The sequence below is a fragment of the Sturnus vulgaris genome, chromosome 3, assembly GCF_052056855.1.
Source record: "Sturnus vulgaris isolate bStuVul1 chromosome 3, bStuVul1.hap1, whole genome shotgun sequence".
In the NCBI taxonomy this organism is placed as follows: Eukaryota; Metazoa; Chordata; class Aves; order Passeriformes; family Sturnidae; genus Sturnus; species Sturnus vulgaris.
Window position 1 is genome coordinate 1,071,356 of NC_142245.1, and position 15,800 is coordinate 1,087,155.

General features: G+C 39.0%; 1 long non-coding RNA gene across 2 annotated transcripts; it reads right to left on the minus strand.

The window, feature by feature from the left end:
- Positions 1-690: 690 nt before the first annotated feature.
- On the minus strand, positions 691-15,427 carry LOC148224127 (uncharacterized). Of its 2 annotated transcripts, XR_015802044.1 has the most exons (5): positions 13,151-15,427; positions 8,544-8,625; positions 7,806-7,846; positions 4,308-4,469; positions 691-1,799 (listed from the first exon to the last, which is right to left on the minus strand). It is a non-coding gene; the product is annotated as an uncharacterized LOC148224127 (long non-coding RNA). The 2 variants fall into 2 exon arrangements; XR_015802043.1 differs by having other exon boundaries at positions 8,544-15,427.
- Between the last annotated feature and the right edge of the window lie 373 nt (positions 15,428-15,800).

Sequence of the window (15,800 nt, forward strand, 5' to 3'; positions counted from 1 at the left end):
AATTTGGGGGAAAACCTCCAGAAGGAGCCCCCAGACAGCAAACCCCACGACTCCTCCCCCCCCCCACCCCACCGGGTTCGGGAAGAATTTCCTCGGAGAAGAGTGGGAGAAAAAAACCTGTTTATTTAACAAGCAAGACACTCCCCAGCACAGGGAAAAAAGACAACACCAGCTGACAAAAAAACTCTTTCACCGTTCTGAAGGGATGACAAACTCAGTCTCTCTGGCGAGTGGTCGCTCAGTTATCAGTCTCTGGCGCTGGGGATGACTGCTGCAGGTGACAAAGTGTAGCCTCCCGGTGTTTCTTGGGGTTCCCAGGTCCCCGTCCGTTCAGATGGTATCCAGGAGAGGGAGGGGACGGGGTGGAAGAGAAAACAGTCCAGGGAAAAAGTTGGACTGCCTAGCTGAACTAACTAATAAGCAGAAAGCAAGGGCAAAGCGAAGGAAAGAAAAAGGCAGAAGCGAGCAAGCAGGCAAGCAAGCAGGCAAGCAAGCAAGCAAGCAAGCAAGCAAGCCGAGCTAAAACCTCTCCTAAACATAGACCATGGGGGAGGTGAGCCGGCTGATAACAAGACAAAACAAAGCTTCACTCTCAGACTCAGTCCTGGAAGCACAGGACATAATACCAAACATAATCAGGACACACGATTGGAGATAGAAACACCATAACATCACCCTAGGACAACTTGTCTCACTCTTGATTTGTTGCAGCATTACAAACTTTTAGAAGAGAATTTTGTAGATCCTTTGAAGTCAGACCTATTTTAAATCAACTACTATGGAAAACATTGTTCCAATATACTGGTATTTTAACACAGTTCAGTCTAGTGATGTAAATGAATGGAGCATTTTCCCTAGCCTTAATTACAGTTCCAAAATACCAGGTGTGATTATGTACACCATGTGGCACTGATGCATGTTATAATTGCTGCATGTGGTTACCATGTTGTACCTGAGTTCTGCAGTGAGTGCAGCTGTTCACTACATCCATAGGCAAAGGAGGCAAGGGAGAAAGGCAAAAGAGAAAGAGCTTTTCAGTTTCCACAATAACTCCACAGACCTGATTTTTTATGTGCAGCAGAAGACCCAGGGAAAAAAGGCAGGAATTTTCAACTTAGGCTCCTCTCCAGGATCAGTATCATATGGAAGAGATAAAAATACAAGCTGAAAAAGTCAGCAGTTGATCCAGACTGCAACTGTCTTCTGCTCCTGGAACTATTCCTGTCTCAGAGAGAAAAAGATGAAGAAAAGAAAAGTCTCCTAACTCAGAGATGACTCAATGCAGAGTGGAGTGGAATTCCAGACTGGGAGTTTGCCACAGTTCAGGTGTTTGCAGGTGTTCATGGTGGTGCTTGCACAAACCTTTTGAGACCTCTGCCAGTGGCTGCTGGAAACAGAAGTGACTTTAAATCTCAGTCATTCTGTGTCCAAATGAACTAAGATGTATCCGAATGAACTGAGATGTATTCCACAAAGTACTTGATAGAGAAGAAAACTTTAAGTAGGAAATTACTCTTCAGTATGCCACTTGAAAAAGCGGAATTCCTGTTCAGCCTACAATGTCCTCAGTAAGAAATAGAGACTGAAAGCACAACCGTGAAAGAATGAAAGTCAATGTGACCTCAATAGAGAATAACAGAGTTAAAAAAAAAAAAAAAAAGAGCAGGGTTTAACCATGTGCTCAAACATAAAGTACATAAAAGCAATTCCATTGACTTCACCAGCACCACTGACGTACTCTGACTGCTGGGAACTCGACCTCAGCAGGCTGTGTACAACCTTCTTATCATCAAGTGTCTCTGCAAGGACAGAACATAATTAAATGGGATCACATCTAGCAGAGGAAAGCATAATGTTAATCTGCAGTAGTAATAAAAATATTCCCTGGTTATAATATTCCTTAAATAATAGCTGCTCTTCTTTCCAGAAAAACAACATCCTGGCATTATAAATGTTCAAGCCAGGTGACCATAAGAAGAGGCAAACATGCATTCTCTTGTTTTGGCTCTTCCCTCATCACAGCACACATCTATGCCTATGCTTGGATTTTTATTTTAAGACTGCAAAGGGCAGAAGGCGAGTGATTTATTCCAACATGCTGTGCCCCTGTAGAGCTCAACTGGGGCTGGTTGGCCTGGGAAGTAATTGGTTGCTAAAACCAATAAAAGATGGGAGTACCTTTAAAAGGCATCTGATGTGCTGATTGTTAAATTAGGCTGAAATACATTATTAAAGAAAGCTTTCAAGTGTCAGAAATGAAAGAATGTCATACATTCTCCACTGAGGAAATCTAGAGCTCACCAGAGGGGACATCCACTGTCATTATTCTGCTATTTTATGTTTTGTCTTTTATAACAACTTTGTCTTCAGACAGCGAAAAAAAAAAGCTAAGAGGTGGTTGAGAGTTGGAAGAATGAGCAGATAGAATAGATAAACGATGTAAGAATTGGAAAAATAACTCAAAATTTTAAAATTACATACAGTGTAAAGCTGGTACAAAACAGTTGATTAAAAGTGAGGCTATTTTGACTATAGATGTTATACCTCTTACTATTTTTGTTTCAACAGATAACATGCATCAATGAAAATCAGTGGAATTATACCACTACAAATATATGTTTATTTCATATAAAACAAGAAATAACTGAATTAATTTTTCAAGTCTGCTTTCCCATCTCTCTCCTTTGCTTGCTTATTTTGTTTGGTTTAGCTTTATTCCCTCCAAATGATGCCATCTATTAATGGCTTGCTATTCTCACAATTTCTGATTTTGTTGTTAAATCCATCCATTCCTACACAACTTTTGGTGCAGAGACTGGAAGCAAACACCAAGGCCCATTTTGATTATGAGAGTACAGGTGCTAGTGAGCATTAGTGAGATTCTGTGTGTGATACAAACAGAACCCCAGCATGTACAAAATGAAGGAATCATGGATGCACTGTGGCTCAAAGGCCCACAGAAGATGTTAGTCCAAAGCAAGGTTGCACCAGGGTGCTCAGAGATTTGACAGGTGAGGTGCTGAACACCTCCTGGGGTAGTGGATTCACAGCCTCTCCAGGCAAATTGTCCCAGCCTTGGTTGGATTTGTTGAAGTTTACCACCACCCTTTTTACATTTTCATCTAGAATTGAGCTTTAAAGGAATAGTCCAAGGAATTTCAGTTCAGTTGACTGGTGTACCACAATACATAGGGGGAGTGAGTGTATCCCCACACTCTGTACCTTTCTTGCACTACATTGATCCTGCTGTAGCCTCAGACCTCTGCTGGACAGCGTGGCTTTTAGGCAAAGAATTGTATCTTTATACGGTATAGAGTCCAACACCAAAGAAAGAGCTGGGGTGGAGGGTGTCTGCTGAAGCAATCAATGGCATGGTTACTTGCCAGGTAATTTTTCTTTCTAATTTTACCTTACCCTTTTGTCTTCTCTTGCATTTTGTTTGCTTCGCCTAACATTTTGTGTTGTTTATTGCTCATCTTTCTATTACTAGCACAGTGTATTTTTATCCCCTGTAAATACAACACATGCTCCTGCTCCTTTTCTTGCAATGCTTCCAGCATGGCACAAGCATATTTACATTTTCCTTTTCTTTTTTTTTCCATCTTGATGTAACATACACCATATCCACTTCACTACTTTCTTCTCAATTAAATTATTTGTTTGGTGTGAAAGCAGAACAGAAATGTTGTAAAAATAACTGCTTTACGTTTAAACACCTGGGTATCATAGCAGTTTGTGTGTATTGTATTCAGTGTAATTATGTTATATCACTTGGCAAAAGTTCATTCAAAATTTGGGAGCACAGGTTTGAAAGGAGATAAGATTAAAAATAATTTTATATTACATATAATAATACTGGTCCTGAATTATGTTAATTTAAATGTCCTCCCCATAATTGGAATTTATTGCTTTGTAAATAGTAAATAGACATACTACGTGATATACAATAAAAGTAGGATATTTACATCACAATTTTTATATTTTCATTCTGACTTCCGTTTATATACATACATATATATATAGTCCTCATCACCATTAACTATTTTTTGCCTTGTTACAGTAGCTTTTGTTATTAGTATGGTAATAGCTTTTCCTAATGTGCCGAAATCAGCGCCCACAAGTATTTCTTGACAGGAGGCAGGTTTGTTTTTATTCCCCCTCAAGTCGGTCAAGAATTGTATTATGAGCTCTGTTCTGTTCCTATCAAACTGCCCATGAAAGCCTCCTTTTATTTTGACCACGAGCGAATTATTTCCTGCGGATACACAATGTTCTTTGCAACCCTGAATCCAAACGCAGGTGCTCACCGTGTCAGCGAGAGCAGGGAGTATAAAACATCGTGTTCCCTCCTGCTGGGAGCTGGGCAGGACTCTGGTGCTGGTCACTGGCCACTCTGCTCGGAGGAGCTCTGTGATCCAGCAGCCTTATCCCCATGGCTCTGCGATGCTGTCCTGCTTCCAGGTCATTTCCTGTAACACAGAGGAGTTTGCACTGTGTGTCCTCTTCTGTGGGTTACCTACAAGCTTGACAAAGGTCCTGATATCCTCTTTGTTGTAAATCCACTTATGTACAAGAAGTAGTACAGTTAAGGCTGAGAGATAGCAAATTCTCCAAATAAGCTATTCCAGGGAAAATGAAGACTTTCTGCCTGCTCATGCATAGCAGTCTAAGGGATAGCTAGCTGGCTAAAACACCAGCATCACACTGTTTCCAGCTACTTAATTTATGGTTATTCATGTAGGTGGCTACAGCTCAGTTCTACTATGCTGCCTTTTTTCATAAGCTGGAAAATGAATTTACTCTTTCTTTTCTTCTTTTAGCAATCCCTTCCTGAAACCCCTTTCAAGAAGCGGTCTGTGGTGTTCTCATTAGAATTTAATCTCTTATGTGTCTCAGATACATTCTGTTTGGATAGAAACAGAACAGTTTTATAACAAAATGAACCTTGTTATAAGTTGCTTATTTTCAGGAGCAAAAATCATTTTTTTAAAACCACAGAGAAATAATGTTTCAAAACAAGTAAATGCATTTCAAAGCATAATTGTATAATTTATCAGGAAGAAGGTTTAGTCCCTCCAACACAGTGACAAACTGTGTTGCACATTACTTCTCTTAATAAATTTGAAAAATTGTCTGAAGTGCCAGTATTTTTTACTGGCACTCAAATTGCATCCACAGATAGTTGAAGGTAGCACGGATAGGCAGCAGTCCCACACGCTCACTGCTAACGGAACCTTTGGAACTGGAGCATTTAATGCCCACCTGGAAAGCAGCTTCCAGGAGGCTCAAGGCAGGCTGTGGTGGCATCTGGGGTGACCCAAAGCAGTGCCTTGGACACAGCAGGCAGGAACAAGAGAGATCAGATGATGTCTCAGATTCACTCACAGCTCTTATGAACGGCTATAATGGGATACAATCCAAACAGGTCTCTGGAGGGCAGCTTCCCCAGAGAAGGTGCTGAAGAATAAATCCATGCACTTCAAAGTGCAGCTGCCCACCTTTGCAATTTGGCTGCCAGCCCTGGCCACCACAGGTGTCGAGACCATGTGTTCCCAAATGACTTGTCACCAGAAGTTGCTGGAGATCTCAGGTCTGCACATGACACAGCAGCAAAGTCCAGCAGCCGTGTCCTTTGCTCAGGGGGAGCAGGACCATCAGTGGGATACATTGCCTGGCATTTGTCCCCAGAACCCAGAAATTAATGCAGTGAACAGCTGTCACTTCACAGAAACTGTTCTCCCTCCCCCAGCCACACACCTTACTACAGATGGACTTGCTAGTAATTCGCTGAGCCACAAGCATCTCTCATTATCTGTCCCTCTCTCTGGTAGCTGTTCACTGCAGAACTGGGCAGTGAAATACATTTGAGCACAGAAATGGGTAGAGCTAATGAGAGCTCATTTTTTAAGTCCTGAGTCTTAAGGACTGTTTCTTACAGTAAGTGTTCTCTCAAGTGATTGCTAAAAATTGCAATTTTCAATAAAGTCTTACAATGTGCTATCATTACTGTGGTCAACTGTATTGTTATTATTGGAAAAATGAGATAGCATTAAGCTGCTGTTATATATAGCAGCATGTACTATCGATGTCTTGTATCTTGCTGCTGATAAAGCAGGAACCTGAAAAGTCCCTCCAAGACTGATGAATCAGTCCAGGTTCTTAAACTAAGAATCAGGTGGAAATGGAAATTCGCCACATACAGCTAGAGTTGCCCCACAATATTTGAATACAGTCACCTTTTGTGAAGTGGTCATTAGTTTTGGTTCTGCTCATTTTTAGTATCCAATCAATACCTCATAGACTTGATTTGTGAAGAGGGCACTTATTAAATGAGTTCAATTTCAAGTGCTAAACTAGAGATGACTTGTATGTAAGAAATGCTTACCAAATATTTGCTTCCAGATGCAATTATTTTAGTAGTACATTTTTGAAATAAAATCTTATTTTATGCCTAAAACCAGTTGCATTTGAATGTTTTTATTGGAAATGAGCTATACCAGAGACAGTCTTGTCTGTGAACAAGAGAATCATAGGCTGTTCTCCAATAGCTTTTTATTGTTAATTTTTTTCTGCTGGAGACTTGTACATATTTTAGGCTGAATTTATTTTGTGCTGATGCTTTGCATGTGGGGTAGTAAACAGGTTTATTAATAACAATCCATCTGAAACCAGTTTATTTATTAAATAATTTAGTTCTTTGGGCCTTGCTTCCGTTGTATTTGAAAACGAGGTTAACTTTTTTGGCTTGGCAATTAGCACTGTAAACAACAAGAAAAATGCTATGTTCATCATGAAGCACTTCTGTGGTTTGTGAAATATTAACAGCTTTCTGTGTATGGAATATATATTCCAGTTTTTAAAAATGTTATTATTACAGACTACCTCTGTAAGGCAGCAGAACAGTTTTCATGATGATTTCTGGCTTTGACACTCATCTTTCTTGCTGATACTTTCCACTATGTAACATCACCCTAAAAATTAAGCAATATGAAATGTTGCCAAAAAATATTATTTAATCATAACAGATGCAAATCCACAAAAAGTCCACCTAGAATATGACTCCTCAAACCTTAATAATAAATTGCCCCTTCTGGCAATCATATTGGACAATTTAACAAGTTTCCTGTACAAGGGAAATCAACTACTCCTTAAAAAATAAATAAATAAAATAAATTAGTATTTTATGTTATAGACTCAAGTCTGCAAAACTTCAGTCTCATCGTGTTGCTCTAGTTGTACAAAATGGGGTAGAAATAGCCTCAGGGAAGAATCCCAAAGTAATGAGGTTAGTTCAAGTGGAGCTGACAGAACAACTCTCTATTAGTCCCCCAACACTAAGCCAGATGCAGCAGGTAATATTCACCTTAAACTATCACAAGATCAGCTACAATTTTCTTGTGGTTTCAATTTCTGCTTTTTTCCCATTTCTATAATAACAGCATCTGCTTAGCTTTAAAATAGCTTTTGTGTGAAAGATGGAATAACAGAATGTATTTTAGTTCACCCTGGCCATTTGGTGACAATATACCTGCCAGACCTACAGTGGCACAAGGATAATTAATTGAGACGCTGCCAAAGGGGCATAACACTTTTGTTGATAAATTCTTTACATCTTTCCAAAGGGTCACAGCCAGTATTTCAGCTTTAGGCTGGTTTATTGCCCAGAGCAAATTTGATTTTGATAGACTTACACAAGCTATGGAAAAGGTGATCTAGAATGGTTACATGTTTCAAACATGAAAAATATTCCAGGGAAAATAGAAAAGCTGCTGCACTTGAACTTCTTCATGCAAATAAAGACTTACCTGAATATAAATGATGTGCATTTTTGAACAAGGCTGCCTAGCTGAAAAAAACGAAGCATATTAATATTATAATATCAGGATTAAATAGTTTGATCTTGGTTTGATAGAGATGATTTAAAACCTAGTTTAAGAAGGTCATCACAGTGCAAATCACGGCTAGAAGGAAATGAAAAACCAGAAAATAGAAATCCTAGCAGTAGTTATTTAGTGAAAAATCAATTTAACCCAGTCTAAAAATAGTTCTAAATTAGAAACATCAGTGAATTTAATTTTTATTAGTTCTCCACTGTCCTTCCAGCATAGACACAACAAGTCTGATAATAAAGTGCTTTTGTTAGCACAGCTCTGCTTGATGAAGCAATCCTTGCCAAAGTACTCATTTACTGATATAACTCAGCCAGACTTTTTTGTATGTATTATCCAGCTTCATATAAGGTCTGCCTCTGCCTATCTTCGGATCCTTAATTGGCCATCACCCTCTTTAGGCAGTTCCACATCATGCTATCCAAATGAAATACTGCAATGATTCAGCAATGACAGCTACAGGTTTAAAATGTTTGAATTTTTTTACATGCTAGTTTAATATAAGTAAAGCGTATAAAACCATCAAAACTGGTCTGATGTCAGTCTTGCTGGATTCTCCTGATATATTCCTGCATCTGAGCAGGACCAGAGAGAAGTCTGAAAAGGTTTTTAGTCCCAAAAAGGGCAGAAGCTGCAGGCAAAAGTGCCCATTACCTTCAATGATGATGGAATACTATCTGTGGTCACAAATGCCATTTCAGAAGTGATGTCAAGTTTCAGTTGAAAAAGTAACACCCTGAAAGAGAAAACCAAAATGAGAACTACCTGAACACCAGACCCGTGCTCCAGAATCTGAAGAAATATTAATGGGAATGCTAAAATTTTATTTATTCAAAGATTTATGAGACTCTCCCCTTATAGAAAAGTGATTATGAGAGTTTTCATCAGGAAGAAAAAGTAGATCAAGGATAGCTCCAAACAGGAAGTAACAGTGAGGTGCACTAGCTGAGGGGAATTAACAAGATTTATATCAGTAGCCAGGGACCGTATTTTGGTGTGTGGAGAGGGGTGGGAAACTGTGTGTGTGTTTTGTTGGAGTTTGTTTGTTTTCTTAGGAAAAATCAGAATTTGGGTTCCTTGGCTTAAGAAACAGCTTTGGCAGGATAAAAATGGAAGCAAGGTTCCTTCTTATAGGTCAAATTGCAGCAATAATAAAACAAGGCTGTAGCTACATTCACTGGATCTGTATATATCCCCAGGCTGTCTGTGGGGGCTGTGCTGACTTACAGGGAATGAAACCTGTCATGGCCTTTCAGATGTGGGTAAATTAGGTCAGGCTAATGTGAAACACAATCAGGCAAACACTCCAAAAAAAAAAAAAAAAAGTTCAAGTGATTGTGATGCCCATGGCACACTAAATGAGACAATAATTTTTTGAGAATTTCAGTGAACTTTTATTTTCACTGAAATTTTGTCTCAGTTATTCTGTCAGATACTATACTTGGAAAGGGTAATCAGATTTATTTACTTATTGAGAAAAGTGTTTTGGTTCCAGGTTTGTAAGTTCTAGAAACACATTGACTTGGTGAAATCTCTGTGGTGCCCATGTAAGGAAATGCATCGTGCCTGGGAAAAGAGCAGCCTCCTTGAATGAGAACAGTTTAAGAAAAAATAAAATAAAATAGAGAAGCACAGGTGCAAAATTATGAATAGTAACAAATGGAAGATGTTTACTACACAACTATATCTTATTTAACTTTTTGTTTTCTGCAAAATCTGGTAAATATTAAATATCATTAAATATGAGATTTCATGCATATCACTGGAGTTCTGATCTCTGTTATTACTAAATTCCTAGTGCTAATAAAGCAGAATCTTTAAATACTTATTGAAGTGTCTTCTAAACAGTGAATGGGCCATTAATCCTTTTTAAACATCAATACACACAGAGTATATTTTCTCAATGATTATGCTGTTTCCAGCAATCAATTATAACCTGCTTTTCCTTAATCTAACAGCCCAGACTGCTTCAGCTCGCATAATATGTGAACATATTTGTGCCATCTCAAAAGCAGATAAGCTGCATTTTTAAATGTTTTATGTATGGGATGTCAGTCTTAACAAATGTTGCAAATACAGCTCAGCAGCATAACAATTTGTTTAAATCCTATATATTAAGAATAAAAGTAGAGAACTGAGTGACGTTTTACGTCAGTTATTGCTAATATGGGTGATATTTAGAAATACACAAAAATAAAGATTGCTTTGAAAGAAATGGTGCATAATCTCTTTTCTTCTCATATCCAGGACACACTGAATGAATTTCAACGATTAAGAATGGAAGACATCACCTCACTGCAATTTAACAGCCTTGGCTTTAAGTATCTGCTTTCCCCACATGCTGCTTGCCCTGTGTAAAGTGTGCTGGCAGTGTGAGACAACAGAATTACAAGTCTTTTCTAAAGCAGGTGTGTCTCCAAAATTTCACTTTCTTCTACTTTCACGTGTTGCACCATGTCCACTCCAGATGTTCCCCTGCCACACTGTGGGGTCCCTCCCACAGGGGACAGTTCTCTATAAACTTCTCCAGTGTGAGTCCATCTCCTGAGCAGCAGCTCCCTGCCAAGTGCTGCTTCCCACAGGCAGCAGTCCTCTCCAAACTGCTGCAGTGTGGGTCACTCCGCACGGGGTGCATCCCTCCAGGCTGCTCCAGCATGGGCTCCTCTCTCCATGGGCCTCCACAGGGTCACAGCCTCCTCTCAGGCATCCACAGCTCCTCCCCAGGCTGCAGGTGGATCTCTGCATCCCCATGGGCTGCAGGGCACAGCTGCCTCACCATGGCCTTCACTACGGGCTGCAAGGAATCCCAGCCTGGCTGCAAGGAAAACCTCCTGCCTCTTCACTCACCTTGGTGTTTGCAGAGTTGTTCCTCCCACATATGCTCACCCCACTCTTCTCTGGCGATTACAACTGTGCAACACCTTTTTTTTCTTTCTTCTACAATGTGTTATCACATAAGCATTACCACCACTTCCAGCTGGCCCAGCCTTGGCCAGCAGCATTCCATCTTTGGAGCCACCAGGAACTATGGTAGAGGCTTCTGGCAGCTCCTTGCAGAAGGCACCCCTGTAGCCCTCCACTACCAAAACCAGGCCATGCAAGCTCAATACATCCCCAATCTAATCTTCCTTAATATTGCCATAAAAGAGGACAGTGAATGAGTCAATAACTGCAAGTGTCACGTTTGATTTCTGGGAGCTCACGTGACCTGCCTTCCCAGTTCAGCATTTTAATCCCATACAAGGTTAATTTTCAGTTCACATTCAGGGGTAAAATGTTTGAGCATTTGCCTAAACTTTTAATTGAATGTGGGCTCAATTTATCATTGTTCATTTGATTTGCATTTGGGAGTAGGTTATTATTTTTGAAAACTGTTCTGTAAAATGCAGATTACAGATTGTTTGATGATCCAAGAAAGTGACTCAATGGGGAAGTGTGCAGTGAGTACATCACAATGAAGAAGTAGTCACAGAGGAAAATCATGAAGATTTCTGATATATTTGATGTATTTTAACTGTGAAATACACAGTCTGTAGATCTATATTGTGGTCAATAGTGATTTTCAGTGCTGTAGTAGATGTCTGAGGAATTTGTGAGGCAAAGAAATTTTCTAACCCAGAGCTTTTAGAATGCTAGACCAAATATATTTTTATCTTTACTCAGAAATCAATTAAATATAATTAGCAAAGTATATATTGTTTACAAGCTAATTCTAGTCAGATACCTGTTTTACATAAGCTCCAGCAAACTGAGTAATAAAGACTTGTTTTTCCTCAGGAAAACAAGTAACATGTAGCATCTGTAAAACTCAATCAGACTAATTTGCAAGAAGTTTTGGAATTAGCTAAATCTATCTAAGCTCATCTGTTACATTTAAACTGAAACTTATCTGCAGATGCATTATTGAAAAACGTGAGGTGTAAAAAGATGGGTTTCTACAAGTAGATCAGCAGCAAGAGGAAGTCTAGGGAAATTGTGAGACCACTTCTGAGCAGGACAGAGAACTAATGACAGAAGACACAGAAAAGAGCAAAGTACTTGATGCCTTCTTCACTTCAATGTGACCTTCAGTAAAGAAAACTGCCACTCTCAGTGGTATCTAGACAGGATAAGAGCATCTAAAAATGCAGCAAACTCCAGCTAGATATAAGAAAATACTTATTTATGTGAAGGTGATCACTACAACAGGTTGCCCAGGACCCTGTTCCATCAGGTTTTGAATATCTCCAAGGATGAAGCTTCCACAGCCTCTCTGGAGACCACACCTGATCATGGGCACTGGACCAGGTCATTTCTAGAGATCCCACCCAATCTCATCCACTCTATAATTCTGCGATAAAATTAAGTAAAGAAAGCAAATTTTCTTTATTACAAAAGAAGCTGGAGTCATGGTATTTTCCCCTTAATGTTATCTAATCTATACTCAAGTACTCAAAAGGAATAATTTCTTATTTAATTTGACTGCTGGATTTTTCCAAGTAGTGCACTGATAGTAGAATTCTTTTGATTATTATTGAGGTTGTCTGATCGGAGATAGGATTACCTAACTTTCATTGTGATTGGCAGTCCTTTTTAAAAAGACATTGAGAAGTGTTTCTGTTAGTTGTTTACTGCTAAAGCTGTTTCAGTAAGATAATAGATAGGGAAAAAGAAAGCACCTCTTAGCTATGCTTGGTGCTGTAATTTATTTGGGTGGTTCTTTTTGCCTGCAGAACAACCTGGCAGACCACAGCAAACCCATCATGATAAGGATTGCTACCTTGCAAGTAAATCCCTTGCTAGTGATGATAAAGGCATAACAAATATGAAATTAGAGAGCTCCACCATCTACTGATCATGGAACAAAGCAGAATGGTGCCCATTGTTCTACACAACAGAGGGTGCCTAAGCAATAGTGTTTCCTGAAGGCCTTAAAAATGGTTGTTTTGTTTTTTTCTTGAACTTGTCCAAGACGTATTTTTCTCTAATCTGAAAAAGGGATGACTAAAAAGGGGTATGACAGAGATCTACAAAATCATGAGTTGTATGGAGAAGTTGGATAGAGACCAAGTATTCATTGCCTCTTCCAAAACAAAACCTGTGGGGGATCAAATTAAGCTATTAGGAGCTGCACTGGAAACAAATTAAAGTTTTCTTCACCTAGCAGAGAGGAGACCTGAGGAACAACATGCCAAAAGGTGCAGTGGGTGCCAAAAACTTGCAGGAGCTCTAGGGGACCCTGAACAACTTCACAGAAAATAAAACTGAGAGTTATTAAATACTCAAGCACTGTGTCTAGATCCAGAAGTCTCTGAGCTTCTCTGCAGATGGAGGCTGGAAAGTGTTCTGTGTACTTAACCCCTCTGTAATTTTTCCGGAATATTCCCATTCATTCGCTTTTTCTTTGAGTCTTCACTTCAGGACAGGCTGAGGTGTTCTCCCTAAGCAACGAGGGAAGAAACAAATAATTACAGAAGACAGGAAACAGAAAAGGTGGGGGGGAAAGATCAAAATGAAGAAGGATAAAAAACATTTAAAAGGAAGAGATCCAGACCACCCTTGACAGCACTTTTTGCTATCTTCAAATATGGTGGACACTGGTGAGTGCCTGGGGCCACACGATCCGTGCTCTGAACTGTGTGACCATTGGGAAATGTCAAACACAGTATAAACTTCACAGTAAATGTGATAATAAGATGTATCATTTTACAGTATTATTGAAGGAAGATTATGTTACTTTATGCAGTTATATTAATGTGATTACCCAAATGATAAATGCTTTGATTAATTTGTCTCATATCAATGTGTGACTATTACAAGTTAAATAACTCTATAAAAATTAGGTATTATATATGTAAAAAAGAGCTATGCATTGAAATAAAGCTTTTGAAAACCAGTGACACCCATTTAGAATTCAGCTGAGATAAAAAAAAGCACAATTATACTTGAATAAAACACACTAAGACTTAACAGATTTTATAGGTACCAATCTTTCATATAACCTGCTCCTCCAAGTAGTTGTAGGTTTTAACACAATGAAAACAAAGGAAGAAATATGCAAGATAATTTTAACTTGTAATCCTTAAAAACACACACAAAAAGGTGAAATCCTCATTTAGAGGTTGAGAATGAGGGAAGATTAATTGAGAAGGAAGTGTGTTCTTTGTGAAGGAGCAGCAATTTGTACTTTTCTAGCAGCCATTCACAGCACAAAGGTCTACTAAAGAATTCAAGAAATAACTTGTGATGGCATTCCCTCACTCATCTTTATTACAGAAAAATAAGCATCCAGCATGCTCACTAAGAATATAAGAGAGAATTTAGCACCTAAGGCACCTTCCTATAAAGAACTGCTGCCTGAAGCACAAGACTACTACAGAGAGAGCACCTGTTGCAGCACTCTACTTATCAAATAGTAACTACAGGGAGATATTTTATTTTAGTCAGTGATAAACATTTGGAACCACCAGTTTCAGGGTGTGTATTTTCCCTTTAGATGGAAGTATCACCCCACCTATTCCCCAGAAGAGCCCAACTGACTATCAAGCTGCAGAGCAGTTGTGTAGCATGCACAGATGCACACACACGTGTTAAATGCTCTGTCCCTCTTACTCAGAGGAAATCTCTGTGGCTCTGGTAGAAACAAGTTTTCCAAAAGCACATACTTTGTTCCCAGAAATCAGAATAATACACTTCCAAACAGAGGAATTACTGGTACATTAGGTAGAATGGCGGAAAATGTAATTTCTTTCTTTTCCACTTAATCTTCAAGCAGAATTTCCTTTACACCAAAGACAACTACCTTGTCTTTTCACACCAAGTTTAAGTTGGAAATGCATTGGCACCAAAAGAAATAATCATTGGTTCCTTATTCTTACCTCGTGCCATCCTCCCCTTGCACTGGCACAAGTGTTGATCTGGGTGAAGAAACTGATCTGGGCTACCAGGGACCTGACAGTATTTTATTGGCCCTCTGGTGGCTTCCTTTAGCTTTCTGCAGCTTTGGGTGTAAACCCAGCCCTGCCTTCAATAAATGCAAAGGGCTTTAGAAGCCCCCTCTCTCTTACCAGAAGCTTTAGGTAAGCCTGAACCAGATTTTTTTCCCTGCAAGTTAACTTCCAGGTCATCTTTTTTATTCCTTAATGTTATTAACTCTAACCTCATGTTAAAATTAATGTTACCAAGTAATAGTCACATTAAGTTGAAACTACTACTCTGGGAGTGTGGGAGGAGAAACAGAACATGAAATATCTTTGTTGCCAAAAAAATGTGTTGTAGTTAGCCGGCAGACAGTGGAACAGTAGCTATTGGTGTTCAGGCCATTGCTCTGTAACTACTCTTAAAGGCCTTAGGAAACATTCAAATTCAATTTGAACCCCTCAGTTCTGAATTAGTCTATCAATGCCAGCAAAACAAATGCCAGCCATAGGAAATCTGAATGCAGTGGAAAGAATAGTGGAAAGAATACCAGGAGCTATTCTCTTCAGACCTGCCCACAATGCCACTGCAGCTGTGCTGCTCTATGACATCTTCAGGAAAAGAAATAAAGATTTTATAAAAGCCAAGCTAAAAGCATTATTTTAAATTTTCTTTGTAAGTGTATAAAGCTTTAATTAGCACTACTCAGCTGGAAAGCTTATAAATATTTGAACAGCAGTAAGAATTAGTTTACTTCTACATACATCTTGGCATATATTGGGGTCACATGTAATTATCCAAATGACAGCACCCTCTTTGAGACAGTTTTAGAGGATCACATTTCCTGATCAATGTTGGAAGTATCTAATATTAATGAGTGATATTGAACCTTTACTGTACTTCCTTTTCATTCTTTAAAAGAATTACTTATGTTCAGAGCTTCATTCACATTGCAATAAGCTGGTCCATGTCACTTTTTGTGACAATTACTATAGTTCTGTTTTATTCTGTGGC